Source organism: Panulirus ornatus, chromosome 48 (assembly GCF_036320965.1).
Source record: "Panulirus ornatus isolate Po-2019 chromosome 48, ASM3632096v1, whole genome shotgun sequence".
NCBI classification, from domain to species: domain Eukaryota; kingdom Metazoa; phylum Arthropoda; class Malacostraca; order Decapoda; family Palinuridae; genus Panulirus; species Panulirus ornatus.
The window spans coordinates 29,909,408-29,935,272 of NC_092271.1; the positions used below are offsets into that span (position 1 = coordinate 29,909,408).

Sequence of the window (25,865 nt, forward strand, 5' to 3'; positions counted from 1 at the left end):
TGGTCTACATGATGAGCCAGCTGCTGGGGTGGTCTGCATGATGAGCCAGCTGCTGGGTTGGTCTACATGATGAGCCAGCTGCTGGGTTGGTCTGCATGATGAGCCAGCTGCTGGGTTGGTCTACATGATGAGCCAGCTGCTGGGGTGGTCTGCATGATGAGCCAGCTGCTGGGGTGGTCTGCATGATGAGCCAGCTGCTGGGGTGGTCTGCATGATGAGCCAGCTGCTGGGGTGGTCTGCATGATGAGCCAGCTGCTGGGTTGGTCTACATGATGAGCCAGTTTCGGGGTTGGGCTGCATGATGACCCAGCTGCGGGGGTGGTCTGCTTGATGACCCCAGCTCGGGGTTGGCCCTGCTTGATGGCCACCCTGCGGGGGTGGTCTGCATGATGAGCCAGCTGCTGGGGTGGCCTGCATGTTGAGCCAGCTGCTGGGTTGGCCATACGGGTCACACATACAAGGTACCAAAGGATTTTTTGAAAGACAAGCGGTGGTTGTAATTACTTGTTTGTACTGTACAGGGAGGTAGTTCTACACTAGTGGAGCCCCATCTGTTATACTGTACGGGGAAGTAGTCGTAGGGTTTTATTTTTCTGTACTATCATACAGTTTCCTAAACCTCTGTATGCCGTGCAACTCACTGACTCAAACCTTAGTTTATCGACAGCTGATGTACTATAAAAGTAAGTACTTCTCTACCCCTTTCCAAAAAACAATAGAAATTATCATGTTTTTGGTTTTTATTTTTTTCCCTCTTCTCTTCACTGTCTACGTATAACTATTTTTGTAACCTAGTTTTTAAAAACCCTTAAAAGGGTTTGTGATATATTTTTTTTTTATTTAAATTTAAAAATTTTTAAATTTATTTATAAAAATTTATTTTTTTGATATTTTATTATTTAGATTAAAAAAGTAAATATTATTAAGGAAAATTAAAATTAATTTAATATTAAAAATTTTTTAATTAAATTTAATATATTTATATTTTTTATAATTAATATTATTAATATAATATAAATATAATTTAATATAAATATTTTATTTAAAATTCATCCCATTACTTATTATTTATTTATTAAATTTTTCTTTGTCGCTGCCCCACCGTCAGCGAGGTAGCGCAAGGAAAAAAGACGAAAGAAAGGCCCAACCCACCCCCCATTCACATTTTAATTTTACATACACTCCACACACGCAAATAAAAAATACCATACATCTCAACGTAAAACATATATATTTCACAACAGAAATATAATATATACACATGTACAAATTTATACTTCTGCCTTTATTCATTCCCCTCGCCACCCCGCCACACATAAAAAAACAACCCCCTCCCCCCAAATGCGCTCGAGGTAGCGCTAAGAAAAGACAGCAAAGGCCACTCTCGTTCACATTCAATCTCTAGCTGTCATGTAATAATGCAACGAAACCACAGCTCCCTTTCCACATCCAGGCCCCACAGAACTTTCCTGGGTTACCCCAGACGCCTCACATGCCCTGGTTCAATCCATTGACAGCACTTCGGCCCCGGTATACCACATCGTTCCAATTCACTTTATTCCTTGCCCTCCTTTCACCCTCCTGTATGTTCAAGCCCCGACCACTCAAAATCTTTTTCACTCCATCTTTCCACCTCCAATTTGGTCTCCCACTTCTCGTTTCCTCCACCTCTGATACATACATCCTCTTGGTCAATCTTTCCTCACTCATTCTCCATGTGACCAAACCATTTCAAAACACTATCTTCTGCTTTCTCAACCACACTCTTTTTATTACCACACATCTCTCTTACCCTATCATTACTTACTCGATCAAACCACCTTACACCACATATTGTCATCAAACATCTAATTTCCAGCACATCCACTCTCATCCTCACAACTCTATCCATAGCCCACGCCTCGCAACCATATAACATTGTTGGAACCACTATTCCTTCAAACATACCCATTTTTGCTTTCCGAGATAATTTTCTCGACTTTCACTCATTCTTCAACGCTCCCAGAACTTTCGCCCCCTCCCCACCCTATGATTCACTTCCGCTTCCATGGTTCCATCCGCTGCCAAATCCACTCCCAGATATCTAAAACACTTTACTTCCTCCAGTTTTTCTCCATTCAAACTTACCTCCCAATTGACTTGTCCCTCAACCCTACTGTACCTAATAACCTTGCTCTTATTCACATTTACTCTCAGCTTTCTTCTTTCACATACTTTGCCAAACTCAGTCACCAGCTTCTGCAGTTTCTCACACGAATTATACACCAGCGCTGTATCATCAGCAAATAACAACTGACTCTCTTCCCAAGCTCTCTCATCCACCACAGACTGCAAAACTCTTGCATTCACCTCCCTAACAATCCCATCCATAAACAAATTAAACAACCATGGAGACATCACGCACCCCTGCCGCAAACCTACATTCACTGAGAACCAATCACTTTCCTCTCTTCCTACACGTACACATGCCTTACATCCTAAATAAAACTTTTCACTGCTTCTAACAAATTGTCTCCCACACCATATATTCTTAATACCTTCCACAGCGCATCTCTATCAACTCTATCATATGCCTTCTCCAGATCCATAAAGGCTACATACAAATCCATTTGCTTTTCTAAGTATTTCTCACATACATTTTTCAAAGCAAACACCTGATCCACACATCCCCTACCACTTCTGAAACCACACTGCTCTTCCCCAATCTGATGCTCTGTACATGCTTTCACCCTCTCAATCAATACCCTCCCATATAATTTACCAGGAATACTCAACAAACTTATACCTCTGTAATTTGAGCACTCACTTTTAACCTCTGTCTTTGTACAATGGCACTATGCAAGCATTCCGCCAATCCTCAGGCACCTCACCATGAGTCATATATACATTAAATAACCTTACCAACCAGTCAACAATACAGTCACCCCCTTTTTTTAATAAATTCCACTGCAATAGCATCCAAACCTGCTGCCTTGCCGGCTTTCATCTTCCGCAAAGCTTTTACTACCTCTTCCCTGTTTACCAAATCATTTTCACTAACCCTCTCACTTTGCAAGCCACCTCGACCAAAACACCCTATATCTGCCATTCTATCATCAAGCACATTCAAGAAACCTTCAAAATACTCACTCCATCTCCTTCTCACATCACCACTACTTGTTATCACCTCCCCATCAGCCCCCATCACTGAAGTTCCCATTGATTCCCTTGTCTTACGCACTTTATTTACCTCCTTCCAAAACATCTTTTTATTCTCCCTAAAATTCAATGATACTCTCTCACCCCAACTCTCATTTGCCCTCTTTTTTACCTCTTGCACCTTTCTCTTGACCTCCTGCCTCTTTCTTTTATACGTCTCCCAGTCATTTGCATTATTTCCCTGCAAAAATCGTCCAAATGCCTCTCACTTCTCTTTGACTAATAATCTTACTGCTTCATCCCACCACTCATTACCCTTTCTAATCTGCCCACCTCCCACGCTTCTCGTGCCCAAGCATCTTTTGCGCAAGCCATCACTGCTTCCCTAAATACATTCCATTCCTCCCCTGCTCCCCTTACTCCCTTTGTTCTCACCTTTTTCCATTCTATGTTCAGTCTCTCCTGGTACTTCCTCACACAAGTCTCCTTCCCAAGCTCACTTACTATCACCACTCTTTTCACCCCAACATTCTCTCTTCTTTTCTGAAAACCCCTACAAATCTTCACCTTCGCCCCCACGAGATAATGATCAGACATACCTCCAGTTGCACCTCTCAGAACATTAACATCCAAAAGCCTCTCTTTCGCACGCCTATCAATTAACACATAATCCAATAACGCTCTCTGGCCATCTCTCCTACTTACATACGTATACTTATGTTTTTTTTTTTTTTTTTTATTATACTTTGTCGCTGTCTCCCGCGTTTGCGAGGTAGCGCAAGGAAACAGACGAAAGAAAAGGCCCAGCCCCCCCCATACACATGTATATACATACGTCCACACACGCAAATATACATACCTACACAGCTTTCCATGGTTTACCCCAGACGCTTCACATGCCTTGATTCAATCCACTGACAGCACGTCAACCCCGGTATACCACATCGCTCCAATTCACTCTATTCCTTGCCCTCCTTTCACCCTCCTGCATGTTCAGGCCCCGATCACACAAAATCTTTTTCACTCCATCTTTCCACCTCCAATTTGGTCTCCCTCTTCTCCTCGTTCCCTCCACCTCCGACACATATATCCTCTTGGTCAATCTTTCCTCATTCTCTCCATGTGCCCAAACCACTTCAAAACACCCTCTTCTGCTCTCTCAACCACGCTCTTTTTATTTCCACACATCTCTCTTACCCTTACGTTACTCACTCGATCAAACCACCTCACTCCACACATTGTCCTCAAACATCTCATTTCCAGCACATCCATCCTCCTGCGCACAACTCTATCCATAGCCCACGCCTCGCAACCATACAACATTGTTGGAACCACTATTCCTTCAAACATACCCATTTTTGCTTTCCGAGATAATGTTCTCGACTTCCACACATTCTTCAAGGCCCCCAGAATTTTCGCCCCCTCCCCCACCCTATGATCCACTTCCGCTTCCATGGTTCCATCCGCTGCCAGATCCACTCCCAGATATCTAAAACACTTCACTTCCTCCAGTTTTTCTCCATTCAAACTCACCTCCCAATTGACTTGACCCTCAACCCTACTGTACCTAATAACCTTGCTCTTATTCACATTTACTCTTAACTTTCTTCTTCCACACACTTTACCAAACTCAGTCACCAGCTTCTGCAGTTTCTCACATGAATCAGCCACCAGCGCTGTATCATCAGCGAACAACAACTGACTCACTTCCCAAGCTCTCTCATCCCCAACAGACTTCATACTTGCCCCTCTTTCCAAAACTCTTGCATTTACCTCCCTAACAACCCCATCCATAAACAAATTAAACAACCATGGAGACATCACACACCCCTGCCGCAAACCTACATTCACTGAGAACCAGTCACTTTCCTCTCTTCCTACACGTACACATGCCTTACATCCTCGATAAAAACTTTTCACTGCTTCTAACAACTTTCCTCCCACACCATATATTCTTAATACCTTCCACAGAGCATCTCTATCAACTCTATCATATGCCTTCTCCAGATCCATAAATGCTACATACAAATCCATTTGCTTTTCTAAGTATTTCTCACATACATTCTTCAAAGCAAACACCTGATACACACATTCTCTACCACTTCTGAAACCACACTGCTCTTCCCCAATCTGATGCTCTGTACATGCCTTCACCCTCTCAATCAATACCCTCCCATATAATTTACCAGGAATACTCAACAAACTTATACCTCTGTAATTTGAGCACTCACTCTTATCCCCTTTGCCTTTGTACAATGGCACTATGCACGCATTCCGCCAATCCTCAGGCACCTCACCATGAGTCATACATACATTAAATAACCTTACCAACCAGTCAACAATACAGTCACCCCCTTTTTTAATAAATTCCACTGCAATACCATCCAAACCTGCTGCCTTGCCGGCTTATGTATATCTCTTTTTAATCCAGGTATTCCCAATCACCAGTCCTTTTTCAGCACATAAATCTACAAGCTCTTCACCATTTCCATTTAGAACACTGAACACCCCATATATATATATATATATATATATATATATATATATATATATATATATATATATATATATATATATATATGATTTCATCATTCTTCTGACCTATGTATTGTCAAGAATCGTCCGCCATACTAAGCCGTGGTGTTGTGTTTAGTATTGTTGACCATGAATCAACACGGACCCACTCGGGGACGGGCATGCATGGGTTCAAATCATGGACGTTAGAGTCGGCTCAAACTCAACCAAGGGTTCATCCTCTCTTCGGAGCTGGTCTATAGCTGGGCATCTGGCTAAGGCTGGGATGTGTGTGCATTTACACACATAGAGTAAACATATGGTACATATAAGTTAAGAGGCGGGGCAGCACCAGCGTTACGCTCTCCCCGTAGCACACAAATAGTTATCACAATCAGCTCAGTAGTGGAGACGAATCCTCGTATTGTTATGACGCGTCTGCTCCTACAGCTAAACGATCACATCCTCCCACAGCTAAGCACCAGGTTCTTCACATAGCTGAGCATCACTTCCATCCTAAAGCTAAGCTCACCTCATCCCACAGCTAAGCACCAGGTTCCTCACATAGCTGAGCATCACTTCCATCCTAAAGCTAAGCTCACCTCATCCCATGGCTAAGCACCAGGTTCCTCACATAGCTGAGCATCACTTCCATCCTAAAGCTAAGCTCACCTCATCCCACAGCTAAGCACCAGGTTCCTCACATAGCTGCGCATCAGTCCCTTCCTAAAGCTAAGCTCACCTCATCCCACAGCTAAGCAGCAGGTTCCTCACATAGCTGAGCATCACTTCCATCCTAAAGCTAAGCTCACCTCATCCTACAGCTAAGCACCAGGTTCCTCACATAGCTGCGCATCAGTCCCTTCCTAAAGCTAAGCTCACCTCATCCCACAGTTAAGTACCAACAACAGCGCCATGGTTCTGCTCTCACCAATTCTCACTAAACACGCATCCCTCCCACAGCTCAGCACCCATCCCCTCCCACAGCTCAGCATCCATTCCTTCCCACAGCTCAGCACCCATCCCCTCTCCGCAGCTCAGCACCTATCCCGTCACCACAGATAAGGCCACCTCCGCCTCACCAGCCGGTCCTCCCGCCCCACACAGCCTTACGGTCGCTCCTCACGGGTAATTAGGCCAGACTAATTCCCTGTAATACATACGACCTAATTTGGAATCTACCCTCACCACTCCATCTTAGTGAGGCAGCCCACCCCTGCAGCGGACCAGTGATGGGGAATCCCTCTCCCTGAGGGAGGTCAGCACTAGGGCAGCCCTCACTCCGGGGCAGACCAGCACTAGGGCAGCCCTCACTCCGGGGCAGACCAGCACTAGGGTAGCCCTCACTCCGGGGCAGACCAGCACTAGGGCAGCCCTCACTCCGGGGCAGACCAGCACTAGGGTAGCCCTCACTCCGGGGCAGACCAGCACTAGAGCAGCCCTCACTCCGGGGCAGACCAGCACTAGGGCAGCCCTCACTCCGGGGCAGACCAGCACTAGGGCAGCTGTCTCCTCAGAGCAGACCACTAATGGTCGGTACTGGAGGAGACCAGTACTGGGGTAGCCCTCTCCCTGAGGACGACTAGTACTGGGACATTTCTCTTCAGAGGGAACCTGGTGAGTGACGGACATAACAAACGGAGACTTAGAGTGTCACACGTAACAGAGGGAGCTTGGCGAGTAATGGGCATAACACAAGGAGCCTAGCGAGTGCAGACAGACACAGGGAGTCTGTAGAGTAACAGATTCTAGAATGATAAGACAAGAGGCTTCGTCAGGAGAGAAGGGAACCTATGCAGCCTGGATGAGAGAGCTAAGTATGAGGAGACTGTAATAGTTAGGTCTTCACATACTGATGTCCTGCAAGGAGGCTTGTGAGAGATGCACTCAACGTAAGGAGCTTCGCCAGCTAGAGACTCAATGGTAAATTGTGTAGAGCGTTAGTGGCTCAGCATCATAAGACCAGACGACTGTAAGACACTCAATAGAGGCTTGAGAACAATCTTGGGAGGAGCCCAGCTGGTGTAGCGTTCTGTGGTGGTCTCAGGCAACAACATCTGAAGCTGATGTAACGTCCTGAGACAACTGACGACAGGAGATAGGTGATGAGACGGACGGTACGTCAGCATGAAAGCATGACAGGGTGGATGGAGAGAGAGCATGTTAAGGAAAGAGTGTTTACATGGCAGCTTGTCTGAGGGAGGAACGTCTGGGCAAGTCACCACCTGAGAGAGGGTACAGAGCGGTATGTGGGCAGAAGAGCAGCTAATACTTCAGGAAACACGTAGGAAAGGAAAAATGTGAGTTACGAAACATGTGAGAAAGGTATCTTTAACTTACCAACAACATCTTAAAAAATATCAGTCCAAGTCTTGCAGGATACTGCATCATGTGATTTCCACATCATATACATCATATCATGAGATACAGACTCCTAACGTGACTGTTGCAGGAGGCAGAAGATGGAAATAACTAAAAGAATGTTATGAGAAAGACTGATCTCTTGATGATATTACTCAGGCTAATATAGTCTGGTACAGTGAGGGAACTACCGTGAGAACCTCTCGTGAGCATTCTTTACTTCGGTACAGTTAACAGGTGAATGACACAGTCATCTTACCTTCACTACTGTCAACAAAAGGATGAAACAGCCGGCTTAGCTCCACCGCTGGCAAGAGGTGGATGATACAGATAACAGATGGAAGATACAGCCATCTTAGTTCCACCATTGGCGACACGTGGATGATGCAGTCGTATTAGCTCCACCATTGGCAACATGTGGATGGTACAACCGTGTTTAGAATGAGTGGTGGGATGAAGAAGTAAAGTTCATGTCGAAAATAAAAGAGAAGCTGTAAGGCATAACTTACATGTAGGGAGCGCATGACTGAGGATGTATAAGAGAAAAGGGCAGGAGGTCAAGAGGAAGGTGCAGGGGTTGAAAAAGAGGACAAAAGATAGTTAAGGTCTGCCATTATCAATAGACTTTCTTCATCTGTTCCTGTTGCTATCTCGCTAACATGAAGAGTTCAGAATCTCTCTCTCTCTCTCTCTCTCTCTCTCTCTCTCTCTCTCTCTCTCTCTCTCTCTCTCTCTCTCTCTCTCAGGAGAACTACACCATCTCAGTAATCTCGTCCAACTCTCAAAGTCAGATCCTCCTGCAGGCAGGTCAAGTGCCACTCCTAGCTAACTCATGTGCCACTTCTCAGTAACTCGTGAGGGACGGTGACTCACAGCATCTCGTAAGAAGAGGTGGAACCTGTGAAGGTCAGGACGCCTCAGGAGTTTATTGCAGTCAATCTTTATTATCTTGATGGAGGGAGGGGTCGGGTGGGGGCACCATAGGTGGCGTGTCAAGTAGTCAGAGTGGTACCTGCTGAATGGTAGATTACGGTGAGAACAACTTGCTGCTGCTGTTATGAGTACAAGAAGAATTAACATTATGACGCAGGAACGTTCTCATCAGTCCTGATGCTCTGACACCAGCAGGTTAGGTACTCATCAGACCCAGTTCGCTCATGGCCATAAATCTTTAACCTACTTTATCTTGTTTTAGTCAGCAGGAGCTGTTCAGCCAGAAATGTGGAACAATAGTTGATCACATTTCTTGTGATCTATACACGCGTTTTCTTCACATGAATCAAGCGAACAAGTTATTGAATAACAATGTACAAGAATGTGTCGAGGGAGTTATGTTTGTGTGGTAACATACCGTCTGATCAACAGAAGTCTCAATCACCCAAATCTAACAGGACACTAGAGGACCCAACCTGGAACTTATGCCATTCCTTTCTTTTTCGTTTCCTTTTTTTTTTTTTTTACTTTTTCTAACGGAATTCATCAGGTTTCGTCTAGCATCAACCCGCCTCTCGTTTTCTCCAGCCAGCCTGACACTTTACAGGTTTTCGGTCTTTTTTCTCTAATCAGGACTTTGTCCCATGAAGGCCTTCCCCTTCTCAGGTCATGACTCGTGGTGCCCTTTAGTAAGATCGCCTAAAAGATATGGATGACAGGAAGAGTAGGATAAAACTACGCCATGGTCCGAACGTTGGTGTGTATATATATATATATATATATATATATATATATATATATATATATATATATATATATATATATATATATTTGTTAAATAAACTGAAGTAAATAAAGTTAGGAGGAGAAGTGAAGCTGGAGATGATATGTGACACAAGAGTCCATTTGACGTGAATGTCACAGGTCAAACTAACAGTAACTTTATCACGAGCAAATGATGGAAGACTCACGTCTAAAGAAGACAAAGCTCCACACTGGTACCTAACTGCCAGGCTGACGTCCAACCAGGACCACTGCACGTGGCGACGTGTGGAAGTCTGCCATTATCATATAGCAGGAGCGGTGTGACCAACACTGGTGCAGCTCCTGCTATAACTAGTGCCTGGAGGAACGTTGTGGTGATGCAGCAGTAGAGGTCCCCCACCACACACAGCCTCTGCTGCTGGCCAGAATTGAGGGCAAACTGTGAGACTGAGGGATCGTTGCACAGCATGAGATCCCAGTGGACGGTTGGAGTCGTCTAGTAATGAACGGGCGGCTCTGCGGGGATTGTCCTAGTGTTCAGTGATGCGAGTTTTCAATTTTCTCTTTCCCAGTATATTGCAAGCCTGCAGCTCTCTCATGTGAACGGGTATAGGATAGATAACTGTACAGTCATGGGTGTTGTGTCCCTTAATGAAAAATAGAATTTCTTTAAAACAGTTTCATAACAAAAACGTAAGGACATAATCTTGGAAGGACTTGTCTGTATTCGAGTATTAATAACAAAATGACACCGTCGCATCTCTCTCCCTTCTTCGTTTGTAGGCTAATTGCCAGCTTTATCTTGAGGGACCAAAATATTCATGACCTCAGCAGTTGCACGCCAGGTCTTACCTTCACAAGTGGTCCTTCATTCGCTCTCACATTATCATTTCCAGAATCTAGCATAATGTATTTGATCTATTCTAGCTTCTTGGCACAGATCATTCCTCTGGGCTCAAGATGAACACCGAAGTAAAGATATCATCGAAGTCATGCGCTTTCAGGAGTCTACTTAAAAATCCTGTTAAATGATGCTAATGTTTCTTGATGTATGTCCTTCATCCCATCTGGGTAGTGTTGGTGGAGTCCATCAATGTCAGTTCACTTGCTGATGAACTTGGACAAAATTGGTTCACACTGATTCAGATGAACTCCCGACTACAGTCAAGTATTCGTCAACATGTTTTATGATTTTTCTCATTTTAGAGACTTTCTTCCCCTCGCCGCCACATATTGACGTGTTGAGTGTTCCTCCTGCTTGACGTAACTGTGTTATAAAGTATCAAGGTTTAATCTCAGAATGTAAATAATGATTAGATTAACATCATGTTCCTCATTTTGCCACCAGAGGTTAGGATGATAACAGTTACCTTCACAGGTGTTCAGAGAGTGGTACTTGTTTTATGTAAGCTGTGAGACACATAACGAGTCTCCTGCGTCACAAACTGGGCAGCACATGCGGGACCGACCACCTAGAGAGCCAGTCAGACGTGAGACCAGTCAGGCTCTGATCATGACGCCCGTCTACACCTTCATCCCATGACAGAAATATTTCTGGAAGTCAATTTCAGTGATTTTTCTTGAAGAGGATTACTGATGACTGAACCACATCTCAGTATTCTCGAAACTGTTACTTCAGGAGAAAAAAATATTTTCCCAAGTTTTAGGTGTCTTGCGCCGCATTATTGACAGATCTGCGACTAAATTCCCTCCCCTCCTGTTGGGAGGATATTGCTCTGAACACATGGCTGACCACTGCCATGCTCTACAGGAGGGAAATCAGGGAGTCAGTGAGCTGGGGAGTCGTGGAGCTGGGGAGTTGGGGAGTTGGGAAGCTGGGGAGTCGGGGAACTGGGGAGCTGGGGAGTTGGGGAGTCGGGGTTAGGACGCGTTTAACTCGTTGGAGTTTGGTGCTGGACGGGTGAGGGTGGGAACGTTCTCTACGTGTGGAGTGTTCGATGAGGAAGGATGGAACGTTCGTGTCAGGTTAGGTGTGATCATGTCAACGTTACCTGCCCTGGCTGAGTGGTCAGGGTCGCACCTCGTCCACCCACTACCGCATGTGAGGCTCTTGCCTACCCGGGCCTCAGCCACCCGCCATCACCATGGACAATAACTGTGGCAGTTTCTGAGTTTCTTGTTGGTGTTGCAGTCGTCAATATATAATAATGTTAGGTCGCCTTCGTCAGCAAACCTGTTATTAACACTGACCAAATTAATAGATATTAAGTTAGGTCCTCAGCTACGTTACTGTGTGACGTAGACTCCGTATACGTTACTGTGGTTCGACTCCGTGTACGTTACTGTGGTTCGACTTCGTAAACGTCACTGTGGTTCGACTCCGTAAAAGTCACTGTGGTTCGACTCCGTAAACGTCACTGTGGTTCGACTCCGTAAACGTCACTGTGGTTCGACTCCGTAAACGTCACTGTGGTTCGACTTCGTGTACGTTACTGTGGTGAACATGGATCCCGAGGAGAATGTGACGCACTTCATATCTTTGAAAGCAAATTTACCTGATTTTTTTTTTTTTTGAGTTTCTTCATCATGCACTCGTAGACTCTGAAAATTTCCACATGATATTTTGGTGTTGGAGGGTTTCTCGTCACGTGTGTGTTTGTGTGTGTGTGTGTGTGTGTGTGTGTGTGTATGCGTGTGTGTGTGTGTGTGTGTGTGTGTGTGTGTGTAAAATTTCTTGGTTTTACTTATCTGTTCGTACATTGCAGAAAGAAAATTTTGCACACATGTGACCCTATCTCTTGACCTTTTTCCTCCTAATATACAACTCTTCAAATTTTTGTATACTATCAACATCCACAATGTTGATATCTAGTTTATCACATTCATCCACTTTTATCTTTGACATCTTTCCTTCTTGTCTGATACGTTTACCCTGTATTTGCATCTCTGAAAGTGGTGATCATAGTCGACATTGTGATACTGCCTCAGAAATGTGAAGGTTTCCATCAAGTGTCCTCTGATGTATGGCCTCTAACCTCTCACTGGAAGATCATGTTTGGTCACTCTTCCACCAAGTGTCACGCAACACAGTGGTCCTCCCTGCAGGTATACCTGGCGTGTCTGTCATCTAACAAGTCAGAAAAAAAGCTAAAGCAACGTGGCCACCGTCATCTCCTGCCACCTGGGATCCCTCATCAGTGAGCTGCACTTGGACATCACAGTGGCAATGAGCTGTACTTCCCAGGTTGTCCAGACGTGTACGAGAAGAGACCCATCCTCACCACTTCACCAGCAGTGATCACACCCCAGCACCTGGGGACGGACATTCCCTCCTGAACTCCCTCTTTCTCATATATTTTCATTTTGTGCCACTGTTTACATTGTGTATACTTTCGCTGTTTACAGCCGTTAGTTAGATAATTTCATCAACTGTTACACACACACACACACACACACACACACACACACACACACACACACACGCACAAGCAAAAGACACATGGAAGCACAACACAAACTACTATAATAACATATAGGCAGGTTCAGCCCAACCAGTGCCAGCGGACAACACTATGTGGTGCTCCTGGCTATATTCAGTATTCACTATAGCCTTTGTGTTTCACGTATTACATCCACTATATGTTCACTACATATTCCTCTGTGTACCCTGTAGTCGATACCGTCGATATAGTATCATCCATCTGTGCGGTACACTGGGTGTTGCCAGTGTTGGTAGCTGGGCAGGTGTACCGGACGGCAGTATTGACACTCCTTTGTTCCTATGTTTACTCCCCGCCTTAACAAGACATCTCCAGACCTTTGTAGCCAGATATCCTGCAAGGAGATCGGGGCATCAGGCTCTCGGCTGCTCGCGTTTAGACAATATTTCTTCTCAGTTCTCTTCACTTGAGTGTTCGTTCAGCTTCTCTCTCGTTCACTCTCGACCGAGGAGACCGCAGTATGTTCGTATCAATTATGCTTTTGTGAAGGTAAGAACTGTCTTGCAAGCTTTCTGCCAAATTTCTTCTAAAGATTCTTTTTTCATGAAAAGAATTTTCTCAAATGTTGACACAAACATTTATTTTTTCGGCTTGCAATAATGCAACACGAGCATGGCTGCCAGTGACCTCACGTTGAATCTTGTTGCTGGACACGGAGGAACCCGCCTCTGGGGCCGGTCTATATATCACGCTGCTGACCTGCACTGGAGGAGGGACTCATGTCCTGGAGGAGAATGTCGTGACCTGCGGGTCTTATAACCTGAAGGAGGGTCTTGTAACCTGAAGGAGTCCCCTTGATCATCAGGGTACGACCCTTGACCACCAGAATGCGACCCTTGATCACCAGGGTACGACCCTGACAACCAGGTTACGACCCTGACCACCAGGGTACGACCCTTGACCACTAGAGTACGACCATGACCACCAGGGTACGACCCTTGACCACCAGGATACGATACTTGCTCAAGTGTTAAATCCAAGTTCAAGCCACCGTACCAAAGGATCATACCATGGTGTTCACAGGTCGTACCGTCATGCTCAACGGTCGTACTGTCATGCTCAACGGTCGTACCGTCATGCTCAACGGTCGTATCGTCATGCTCAATGGTCGTACTGTCGTGCACAAGAAACTAGGAAAGTTAGAAATACTGCACATCTTACTACCATGTTAGTGTATAATACTGCACATCTTACTACCATGTTAGTGTATAATACTGCACATCTTACTACCATGTTAGTGTATAATACTGCACATCTTACTACCATGTTAGTGTATAATACTGCACATCTTACTACCATGTTAGTGTATAATACTGCACATCTTACTACCATGTTAGTGTATAATACTGCACATCTTACTGCCATGTTAGTGTATAATACTGCACATCTTACTACCATGTTAGTGTATAATACTGCACATCTTACTGCCATGTTAGTGTATAATACTGCACATCTTACCACCATGTTAGTGTATAATACTGCACATCTTACCACCATGTTAGTGTATAATACTGCACATCTTACTGCCATGTTAGTGTATAATACTGCACATCTTACTACCATGTTAGTGTATAATACTGCACATCTTACCACCATGTTAGTGTATAATACTGCACATCTTACTGCCATGTTAGTGTATAATACTGCACATCTTACTGCCATGTTAGTGTATAATACTGCACATCTTACTGCTATGTTAGTGTATAATACTGCACATCTTACTGCCATGTTAGTGTATAATACTGCACATCTTACTGCCATGTTAGTGTATAATACTGCACATCTTACTGCCATGTTAGTGTATAATACTGCACATCTTACTGCTATGTTAGTGTATAATACTGCACATCTTACTGCCATGTTAGTGTATAATACTGCACATCTTACTGCCATGTTAGTGTATAATACTGCACATCTTACTACCATGTTAGTGTATAATACTGCACATCTTACTGCCATGTTATTGTATATTAGTTCAGTTTGTAGAGCGTTGACCCAGCATGACCCGACCTGCCGCCCAACATCTCAACTGGAGGCAATTTGAGAAAAATGTGTTGCGCGCGTACCATTGAATTGTTTACTATGCAAATTTATGCATGTATGAAGCAGGGAGAGGCAGGGCAGACAGCAGCCTAATATTCGAGGCAACTCTCTTACTGATGATGTGGTAAGCGAACAAGAGGCAGCACTCCATAATGTCAGGCAGACCTGAGCAACGCATTTCAAGACGTTCTCCTGAAGCACTGGCAAGATAACTAAGCTACACAGGCTAAACACGATATAGAAAACGTACATGTCAAGCGAGACTGTTTGGAAAATTATATCAAAAATGTTTATTAGATACTGGAGTAAACTAAATGGATATCAAAGCAAGATTGAAAGAACTACTTTAGGTTTACTTGTAGAGCAGCCAGTTTATGTGAGAGGCAGTCAGGTTTACGTCCAGCCATGGCAGCCAGCAGGAGGGTACGACCCTGACCACCACGGTGTCGACCTTGGCTGTCATGTCGTGACCTTTGATGTTATCCCTCAGCGGAAGGTTAAGGCCAGGCCATCATACCTAAGGATCGTGCTGCAGTCGTGTTAAATGTTTGTGCCGTCGAACTGAAGGGTCGCCCGTCATGCTTAAAGTTCGTGTTGTCGTAATCAAGGGACGTACCGTCGTACTTAGGCATGCCGTCGTGCTTCAAGGTTAACGTATACCTCGCGCTGCCTGGGGTGCCGCCCAGAGCAGCAGGGAGAGGCTGGTAGTGTTGCGTTTTGCGTCCCGCGTCATCGGTCGCTCGAGTAGTTTGGTGATTCAAACTACCACTTCACTCCTCACCAGCGTCGCTTGAGCAACCTGTGGATTATCATTGGTCGCCTGCTTTCCTCTGTCCCCCCAACCCCCGTAGCTCTGGACCAGTGTGTGTGTGTGTGTGTGTGTGTGACCGCGCCTCACGGAGCAGACAGCAACAGTATCATTCAGTCAGTGGTGGAGGTGAGCGTGGAGATGACCGGACTGACTGAGGTGAGGCTGAGGTCGACTCCCGCTAACAGTGACCGGAGACAACAGACAGGAGGGTACAACCACCATGGACGTACCTACGTTGTCAGTAGAGAAGAACTTGTTCACTGAGGTGTGATGATCACCTAGTACCGCCTGTACTGATCCACTCATGGGCCACCCTCCCTCGACCATCCTATATTTCTCCACCATCGTGTGTGTTTGATGAACAGGTAGAGATTTATGTATCTTATTGTTTGATAAAATGTTATTCATAAGATATAATGACAAAATGATAAGTTTTGAAAAGAAGTTTAATGTATGGGTAAGCAAATATTGTGTCAGTCATTAAACATAGTTTTTATTTAGAGAGAAATTTCCGTTGTTGTTGTTGTTGTTGTTGTTGTTGTTGTTGTTAGAGATGTAACGGGTGTACGAAAATGTCTGTATTGTATAATTTGTTACTGAGCACAATGTGTACCGAGCACAATGTGTAATGAGCACAATATGTACTGAGCACAATGTGTACTGAGCAAAATGTTTACTGAGCACAATGTGTACTGAGCAAAATGTTTACTGAGCACAGTGTGTACTCAGTACATTGTGTACTGAGCACTGTGTACTGAGCACAATGTATACTGAGCAAAATGTTTACTGAGCACAATGTGTACTGAGTACAATGTGTACTGAGCACAGTGTGTACAGAGCAAAATGTTTTTTGAGCACAATGTGTACTGAGCACAATGTGTACTGAGCAAAATGTTTACTGAGCACAATGTGCACTGAGCACAATGTGTACTGAGCACAGTGTGTACAGAGCAAAATATTTTCTGAGCACAATGTGTACTGAACACATTGTGTACTGAGCATAATGAGTACTGAGCAAAATGTTTACTGAGCACAATGTGTACTGAGCACAGTGTGTACAGAGCAAAATATCTTCTGAGCACAATGTGTACTGAGCACAATGTGTACTGAGCAAAATGTTTGCCAAGCACAATGTGTACTGAGCATAATGTGTACTGAGCACAATGTGTACTGAGCACAATGTGTACTGAGCACAATGTTTACTGAGCAAAATGTTTACTGAGCACAATGTGCACTGAGCAAAATGTTTGCCAAGCACAATGTGTACTGAGCACAATGTGTACTGAGCACAGTGTGTACAGAGCAAAATGTTTTTTGAGCACAATGTGTACTGAGCACAATGTGTACTGAGCAAAATGTTTACTGAGCACAATGTGCACTGAGCACAATGTGTACTGAGCACAGTGTGTACAGAGCAAAATATTTTCTGAGCACAATGTGTACTGAACACATTGTGTACTGAGCATAATGAGTACTGAGCAAAATGTTTACTGAGCACAATGTGTACTGAGCACAGTGTGTACAGAGCAAAATATCTTCTGAGCACAATGTGTACTGAGCACAATGTGTACTGAGCAAAATGTTTGCCAAGCACAATGTGTACTGAGCATAATGTGTACTGAGCACAATGTGTACTGAGCACAATGTGTACTGAGCACAATGTTTACTGAGCAAAATGTTTACTGAGCACAATGTGCACTGAGCAAAATGTTTGCCAAGCACAATGTGTACTGAGCATAATGTGTACTGAGCACAATGTGTACTGAGCACAATGTGTACTGAGCACACATTGCTCATAGTAGTTTAGTCAGGAATAACAATTAGTGTGTGATGTTCAGGAGAGATACAAGGTTACAGTAGATCGTGTCTTGTAAAGTGATCATTACGTTGGCCCTCCCTACACCCTGCAGCTACACACCAACACTGGCGCTTACTTACATCCTGGGAATTGTTCTTATGTGATCAAGGTTAAGGATATCGGATACAAGTGTGTGTGTGTGTGTCAGGCAGCGCATGACGGATGTAGGTTACAAGTTGAGTTTAGCTTGTGGTTCAGTCCATGCACTGTCCTGTACAGGACAAACCCTGCTTGTTAACACCCGCCACTAATGACGCAAGCACTAAACCTACATCTTGCACATCGTCACCTGATTACTGAAACTACAGTCAAACTGACGAACATAACTGCTCTGAGACTGACGAACATAACTGCTCTGAGACTGACGAACATAACTGCTCTGAGACTGACGAACATAACTGCTCTGAGACTGACGAACATAACTGCTCTGAGACTGACGAACATAACTGCTCTGAGACTGACGAACATAACTGCCCTGAGACTGACGAACATAACTGCTCTGAGACTGACGAACATAACTGCCCTGAGACTGACGAACATAACTGCTCTGAGACTGACGATCCTCTACTGCCTCACACTTGAGAGCAAATGATACCGTTGTTGTTGTTCTGTTCCTGGCGCGACCTTGTTGCGCGGGAATCTGCGAACAAGTATGACTATCTGTGTATCTATCTATCTATCTATCAATATATATATATATATATATATATATATATATATATATATATATATATATATATATATATATATATATATATATATATGGAGCGGGGGGACTGGAAATCCTCCCCTCCAGTCTTTACTTTTCCAGAAGAAGGAACAAAGAAGGAGAGGCCAGGTAAGGAGTTTTTCCTCTAAGGCTCATTCCTCTAATCTTGACGCTACCTCGCCAGAAAGTATGGTTTTCGGTCATGGGAGTGGGAGATGGTAGGTCGATGTGTTCATTGGAAGCATGAGTGTCTGACCCAGACCAGGTCGTCTGCACGTTTGACCTCGTCTCCCCTGGTGTGACGAAGATGCTGCTAGAACGCCAGAGGAGAAGGTTGTGCAGGTGTTCCTCTGGGTCCTCGTCGGGTTGCCCTACACCAGGAGCCCGGGACGTAGGCTCGGCGTGTTTGTCCTGGTCGTGAGTCTGGCAGAGTTCCAGACGGTCCCGCCAGGGATGGTGGCCGCCTTCCCTCACCATTATTTACCTCCTCACCAGATGGCAGGTCAGCCATTATGGATCCACGAAAGCACAGTTTGTTGACCACTCTCAGAGGAGCGTTATCAAGTGCCTAGATCTGAGATTACTATGTCCATGAGGGTGCCCATGGAGAGCCCCCAGGCTCTGTGGCTGTGTCATAATGGACAGAGTGAACATCGTGTGGCAACAGAATGTTTCCGTGTAGGATGGGCCACTGCAGCTTCGTTTTGCTCTGAGGCACGCAGTTCTGTACGGCAGCCGTCAGACCTTGTGTACGACCACCGTGCCTATACGTCTTTGTAGAACTTGTGGTTTGGTAAAGCTGAGATGAAGTCTAGGAGTAGTTTTGCTTTGAATTTCAAGATTGTCAGACGTATCCATCAAAATTCATGTTGCTATTTATGGTCCACTTGTGGCCTGGGTGGGAGCCAGAACTCCCCAGGCCCCCGTAGCGACTTGCTTTACTGTGCTAATTGTCTTGGTGAGATAAACAAAGTCGAGGTAGAGAGGCCTGTCCCACTGTGTCTTCCTCGTGTAATCTGATGAAGGGAAGGTTTAGGTCGTCGCCTGCCTCGCCCACCTCCTGGGGTCTCTCCAGCTTTTGACACGCTCAAGAGTCGCTTAAGCAAATGGAAATCCTTCTTTTATTGTTTTGACCAGTCTTAAATATACTTTATTTTTTTCGTTTTAAATATAAATGTAATGCAACCAGGGATTTTTTCATATGAGTCAATCAAAATCAAGTTGAATATTAGTAAGATGAGGTTAGATCTTCTTACAGCAGGTTCCAGACCCGGTGGCCTGAGTATCTTGTGGGGCTCTGAGCTTCTTGACAACACTGGCCCTCTCCACGTATGATCCCCAGTGCTTCCACTAGTCTTCTTGTGTGTGATTGATCTGCCGCAGGCTATATCTCATATTTTTTCAAATATCTGTCCACATAAGAATGATATTGCATACAAAGCAAATCATAATGATCCCCAGACACATCGCTAGAAGAATGTTTATGAAAAATCAGCCGGTAAGCAGGGTAGAACTGGACGCATGGCTGCTCCATTTTGCACCCACAATGTGTGACGTCCTCGGCCAGTCGCTATTACCTGAAATTTTCATAAAGCGAACCGCCAGAAATATAATTTTCCAATAAAGCTATTACGAACTCAACCCCATAAACACTCTGAAGCCATAGTAAGTCATAGAATTTCAGGGGCCATTAAGAAATAGTTTGACAGACAAGTTTTTACTGGAGAAGTTGGTATGAGGGGCAGGCCCAGCGCTCTGGGGAGGGCCCGGACAGGAGCGGGCCATAGCGAGGAGCAGCCCGCAGTATAGGATTTTGTGGTGGGCCATAGTGAAAAGCATCCCTGGGAGGTGCTCCTGTGCTGCATCATTTTAGGGAGCGGTTCTGGGGAGGTGATCTTATGGTGGGCCATGGGAGGTGATATTGTGTTCCATGATGGGGAGCGGCTCTCCCTCCCCATGATGGGGAGCGGCTCTCCCTCCCCATGGTGGGGAGGGTTTTTTTCTTCGTGATGGGGAGCGGCCGTGGGGAAAGGATCTTTTTCCCTTTGAAGTGGAGGTGCTCTTGCTCTCCTTGGCGAGGAGAGGCCGTGAGAGAGGCTTCAACGATGGCCCTACTGGACCGACGACAACCCTACTGGACCAACGACAACTCTGCTGAACAGAGGAGAGGGACAAGTGGTAATTTCCTGCACTACGGAAGCTTGACAAACATGTCAGATGGCTCCTCAGCCCTTTGATTATTGGACTGCCGATAAAAGTTCGGAACGCTTCGACCCGTGTCAACAGGGTCTTGGTCATTTAGATGTCTCAGTCCAGGCCATGATTTTCAATGTCTTGAGTCGAGGTGTAACGTGATTATTTTTCGGCTTCAGGCTCTGGACCACGGCCGATACGTCCTCAATCCAAGTTCATATGTCGAGAGTCTTGATATCGGGTTTTTCGTTTCGGGTTTCGGGTCTACGTGGCGAGATCTTCTCCTCACTTCTTAATTCTTGGATCATAGGTTCATTGTTATGGTTCCTCGGTATAAGGTCACTGGTCTCATGGTCCTGAGTCTCGGCCTCTGGCACCTGTGGTCCGTATTTCTCGGGTCATTTATTTTCTACGTCCCGTTCATTGATCTCGATAAGACCCAGGTGGCAACAGTTGGGCATCGCGTCTTGGAGGACTTGAGACAAGTCGTAGACTCCATCTCTCAGGCTCAAGGACTCGCATCTAAGGTTCTCAGCTACAGATTTTAAGGTCTAGGTGGAAGGGCCCGTGTGGATGCCTGAAGTCTGGCCTCTAAATCACGCTCCAGGATCCTCTCTCTCTCTCTCTCTCTCTCTCTCTCTCTCTCTCTCTCTCTCTCTCTCTCTCTCTCTCTCTCTCTCTCTCTCTCTCCCCCCCTCACCTCTCTCTCTCCTATAAGGTCTCGGGTCTTTGGAATTCTCTGCTCTCAGCTCATAGAACCAAGGTCTTGGGTCTTAAACAATATCCTCAAACGCTAACAAAAGAGCAAATTAAAACCTGGACGGCACGACTCATTAGCTCAATTGTATGATAATTTCCCATCGTCAACACTGCTGGCTGGAGATCAATTTTTATCAGAGGCACCAGCGTTCGCTGGGTGGGTCGTGAAACTGGGCTGGTCCATTTCAAAGGGTTAATTGTTGGGATAATGGACGGAGCCTGGCCGTATGACCAGTATACTGACTGGCCTGGCGACATGTGTTCAACAATTGATGGAGGGAAAGGAAGTTCCAGATTCAGTCTAGTGGAAGATCTGTATGTCGAAGGAGGATGACCAAAGACATGGTCACCACCACCACCGCTGTCCTCACCAAGACTGCTGGAGTCACTCATGACATGAGACGTAGTACATCAACACTTCATAACCAGATGAACTTCCTCATCACATTATGTCATGGTGGACTCGATGGTTGTCGAACATGGAGTAAAGTTTGAGCCAAGAAAACATATATACCCTAACCTAACCTGACCTAACCTAGCCTAAGCTAGTTACCCATTTTATCAACCAACCCTTTGGGATGGATGAACAGCTGAGTTGACTGTGGATCGACCGCCACAACCAGGATTCGAACCTATGCGCTCGACCCTGGGTGACCCGTGAATGCGTCACGGTCAGGAAAGCTAACCGCTGCACCAGGGAGGTGTCTTCCTGTACAGAGAGATGATGTACGTAGCCACAGCACCCGAGTGATGACCGGCTACAACAACACTACCGCAGGTCGTGGCCAACCTGTAGCCACAGCACCCGAGTGATGACCGGCTACAACAACACTACCACAGGTCGTGGCCAACCTGTAGCCACAGCACCCGAGTGATGACCGGCTACAACAACACTACCACAGGTCGTGGCCAACCTGTAGCCACAGCACCCGAGTGATGACCGGCTACAACACTACCACAGGTCGTGGCCAACCTGCACCAGAACTTTATCAACTTTAATAGACGCTACATCAAACCAGCGCTGAATATGTCTCATTTGACATTATCTTTGATGTATTCTGATATGTGTGTGTGTGTGTGTGTGTGTGTGTGTGTGTGTGTGTGTGTGTGTGTGTGTGTGTGTGTGAAGTAACTTCCTAACATTAGTTATCTCTATTATACAAATTTGGGACAAGAAGGAGGAAGCCTCTGTAATGAGCTCCGAGATAATTTGCATACCCAATTCTCTTGCAGGTCATCTATGTCTGCGGGTCTCAGTTTGAGATTCTTCTGAGAGCTGTTGAGAAAAAGGGTTGAAAGGAAGGCTTATACAGGATAGTTATAATCAGACGCAAATGGAGGAGAGAGAATAGAGGTGTCGTGTGTCCTGTACCAGCTGAGGCAGAGGGTAAACCTTCCTGGATCAACTTTATAATGAGTTTTGTTGGGTCATTTATGGAAGACTAGGGTCCCTGTTGCCAGTTTCATAAGCATTACTTTGAGAAGGAGATGTCAGAGAACCTAAGAACGGTGCACGTCGGAGCTGACACATATCCATGTACAGATGACTGTAGCATTGTTTTAAGATGTTGATTATTAAATCTTATATCATGTAAGACATTCACATTTGTGGCGGATTGGATCCAGATAACACCTATCCTCCCACCTCCAAACATCCTCAAAAATCTGAAAGTCAACAGAAATATCGTGATAATCTGACACTGAGTTTCAATGGCGTCTTAGGATTTTTTTGTTCAATCCCAAGGAATGAGTTACCTCACTTTTAAAGACCCAGCAAAAGTGGATAAGTTAACCTCCCAGCTCCAATATTCCCTCTTGCTAAAAGCTTTGAAAATCCATTGAGGATTCCATCAAACTTTGGCCGGACCTGATGTGGTGTCGAGCGCCCTATCACCCAGTCCCCGTGACGCGCGTGTCACCAGGGGTTTGATCTTGTCCTGGGGCCACCAGGGGTTTGATCTTGTCCTGGGGCCACCAGGGGTTTGATCTTGTCCTGGGGCCACCAGGGGTTTGATCCTGTCCTGGGGCCACCAGGGGTTTGATCCTGCCCTGGGGCCACCAGGGATTTGATCCTGTCCTGGGGCCACCAGGGGTTTGATCTTGTCCTGAGGCCACCAGGGGTTTGATCTTGTCCTGGGGCCACCAGGGGTTTGATCTTGTCCTGGGGCCACCAGGGGTTTGATCTTGTCCTGGGGCCACCAGGGGTTTGATCTTGTCCTGGGGCCACCAGGGGTTTGATCTTGTCCTGGGGCCACCAGGGGTTTGATCCTGTCCTGGTGCCACCTGGGGTTCCACTTGCCTACTCAAACCTTCAGAAGCTCGACGACTCTGTGTCATCAGTCCTCTAAGAGCTTCCCTGTGTACGAGGTCACCTGGGGCTTTCCCTGTGTCACCAGGTCACCAGGGACTCCCAGTGTGTCCCTAGGAAGCCATGGGCTCCGTCTGTGAACTCAAGCCGACAGGAGGTCGACCGTGTCCCTAAGGCGCCAGAGTTTTGAGGTTTGGTTGGTACAGAGTCTCTTGTTTTAATCTGGAATTTCACTTAATCACTTTTGAATGATCGGTAACGTACACGATGTTCGGATCAGATCGTTCGCAGGCAAACCAAGTTATAAGAGAAGGAAGAGATTAATCATATTATGTACAAAGAGTTGAAAGAAACTCCTTTAAGATATTTGAACCAGTTATGTTATTTCGTGATTTCGAGACTCCCAGAAGAGGACTCGGTGCGCCTGCCTCTGCGTCACTCACTGTAGGATATGCAGCACAATGTGTTTCCTGACGGTGCCATGAGAGGAATGTTTTAGCCTTTCTGAAGGTTCTCAGACGTGTTCAAACCTTTTAGAAATGGAAGTGACTCAGCCATGATTATTACAGAACAAAGATCAGGATGTAGGTCCATTAATGGTCGTTTATCTTCACTCAGAAATAATACATATATCGATATTTTGTGAGGAAGAAATGGAAACATTTATGTAGATTCGCTTAGAGTTCGGTCAGTCTTTCATTAAGTTTCAGATTCGCATTTTAAAAGTTTATTCTCAAGACGAACCCAAATGATTATAAACAGAACTGCAGTTGATCGTGGTATCTACAGTTATAGAAAAAGGACTTCCCTCCCAACATTCTACAGCTTTGTCATGGAATTATTTGTGACTAAGAAGTTTGAAAAAGAGAAGATCCAATCAACATAGAGTCCATAAAGATAATAATCTTTTCTGAAACAATAAACTAAAATGTGTTTTGTTTATCAAAGATTTGCAAGATAAGTTTAAGGGGCAAAGAAAATTTTGCAAAGGTTATCACCATGTATGAAATTGTACCGTATAAAGGCTTCAGCCGCTGTAAGACCCGGTGCAACATACTGCCATCAAACAGATGTTCATGAGCGTAGCGCAGGATGAGGAAGTAGACAGACAGGAACACACCTGCACACATGAAGTCACTCGAGCACACATCTGTTGGTCTGTTCCACATCGTATGCCAACTGCTGTGTCTGACTGTTGTAACCCACTTGTCACCAAGATTATTACCCTCTGTATTACCTGTCATCCAGATAATGCTACCCTTGATGATGAGATTTGGTCAGATGATAACACGTGATGTCCGTGGTCACCACCGTCTGGCGGATCCTGTCATGGTCCTGTCACAGGCCGTTTCCCGTACATGGAGACAGCGCCAGGATCAGACAGAGAATGGCCTCATCTGCCAACATACATTCTCTAGCTGTCATGCATAATGCACACAAACCAGACCCCCTCTCCTCAGCCAAGCGTCTCAAACATTTTTGAGGTTTCCTCAGACCATTCACAAGCCCTGGTTCATCCCACTGACAGCACGTCGACTCTCGTATACCACATCACTCCTATCGACTGTATCCCGTGCATGCTTAACACCCTCCTGCATGTTAAGGCCCCGATCCCTCAAAGCCTCTTTCACTCCATCCCTCCATCTTCAGTTTAACTTCTCCCTTCTCTTTCTTCCCTCTACAACCGACATGTATGCACTCTTAATGAGCATCCATGCACTTCTTCTCTCCACATGTCTAAACCATTTCAGCACGAACTCTTTAGTTTTCTCGATTACACTCTTCTTCCCACCACACTTAACTCTTACCCTATCTTACCCTACACGATCAACCCTCCTCACCACATACTGTCGTCCTCAAGCGATCATGGCTATCTGTGACCCACGCCTCGCATCCATCTACATCAAGAGAGAGAGAGAGAGAGAGAGAGAGAGAGAGAGAGAGAGAGAGAGAGAGAGAGAGAGAGAGAGAGGTGTAAACATATATATGGATATAAGTAGAGGAAATAGAAA

At 45.3% G+C, this 25,865-nt stretch overlaps 1 long non-coding RNA gene across 1 annotated transcript in view; it reads left to right on the top strand.

The window, feature by feature from the left end:
- The first annotated feature begins 15,688 nt into the window (after window positions 1–15,688).
- LOC139763942 (uncharacterized) overlaps window positions 15,689–25,865 on the top strand; it is a 57,281-nt gene continuing 47,104 nt past the window's right edge. The window contains exon 1 of the long non-coding RNA XR_011716290.1: window positions 15,689–16,391. This is a non-coding gene — a long non-coding RNA (uncharacterized lncRNA). The remainder of the gene's footprint in view (window positions 16,392–25,865) is intronic.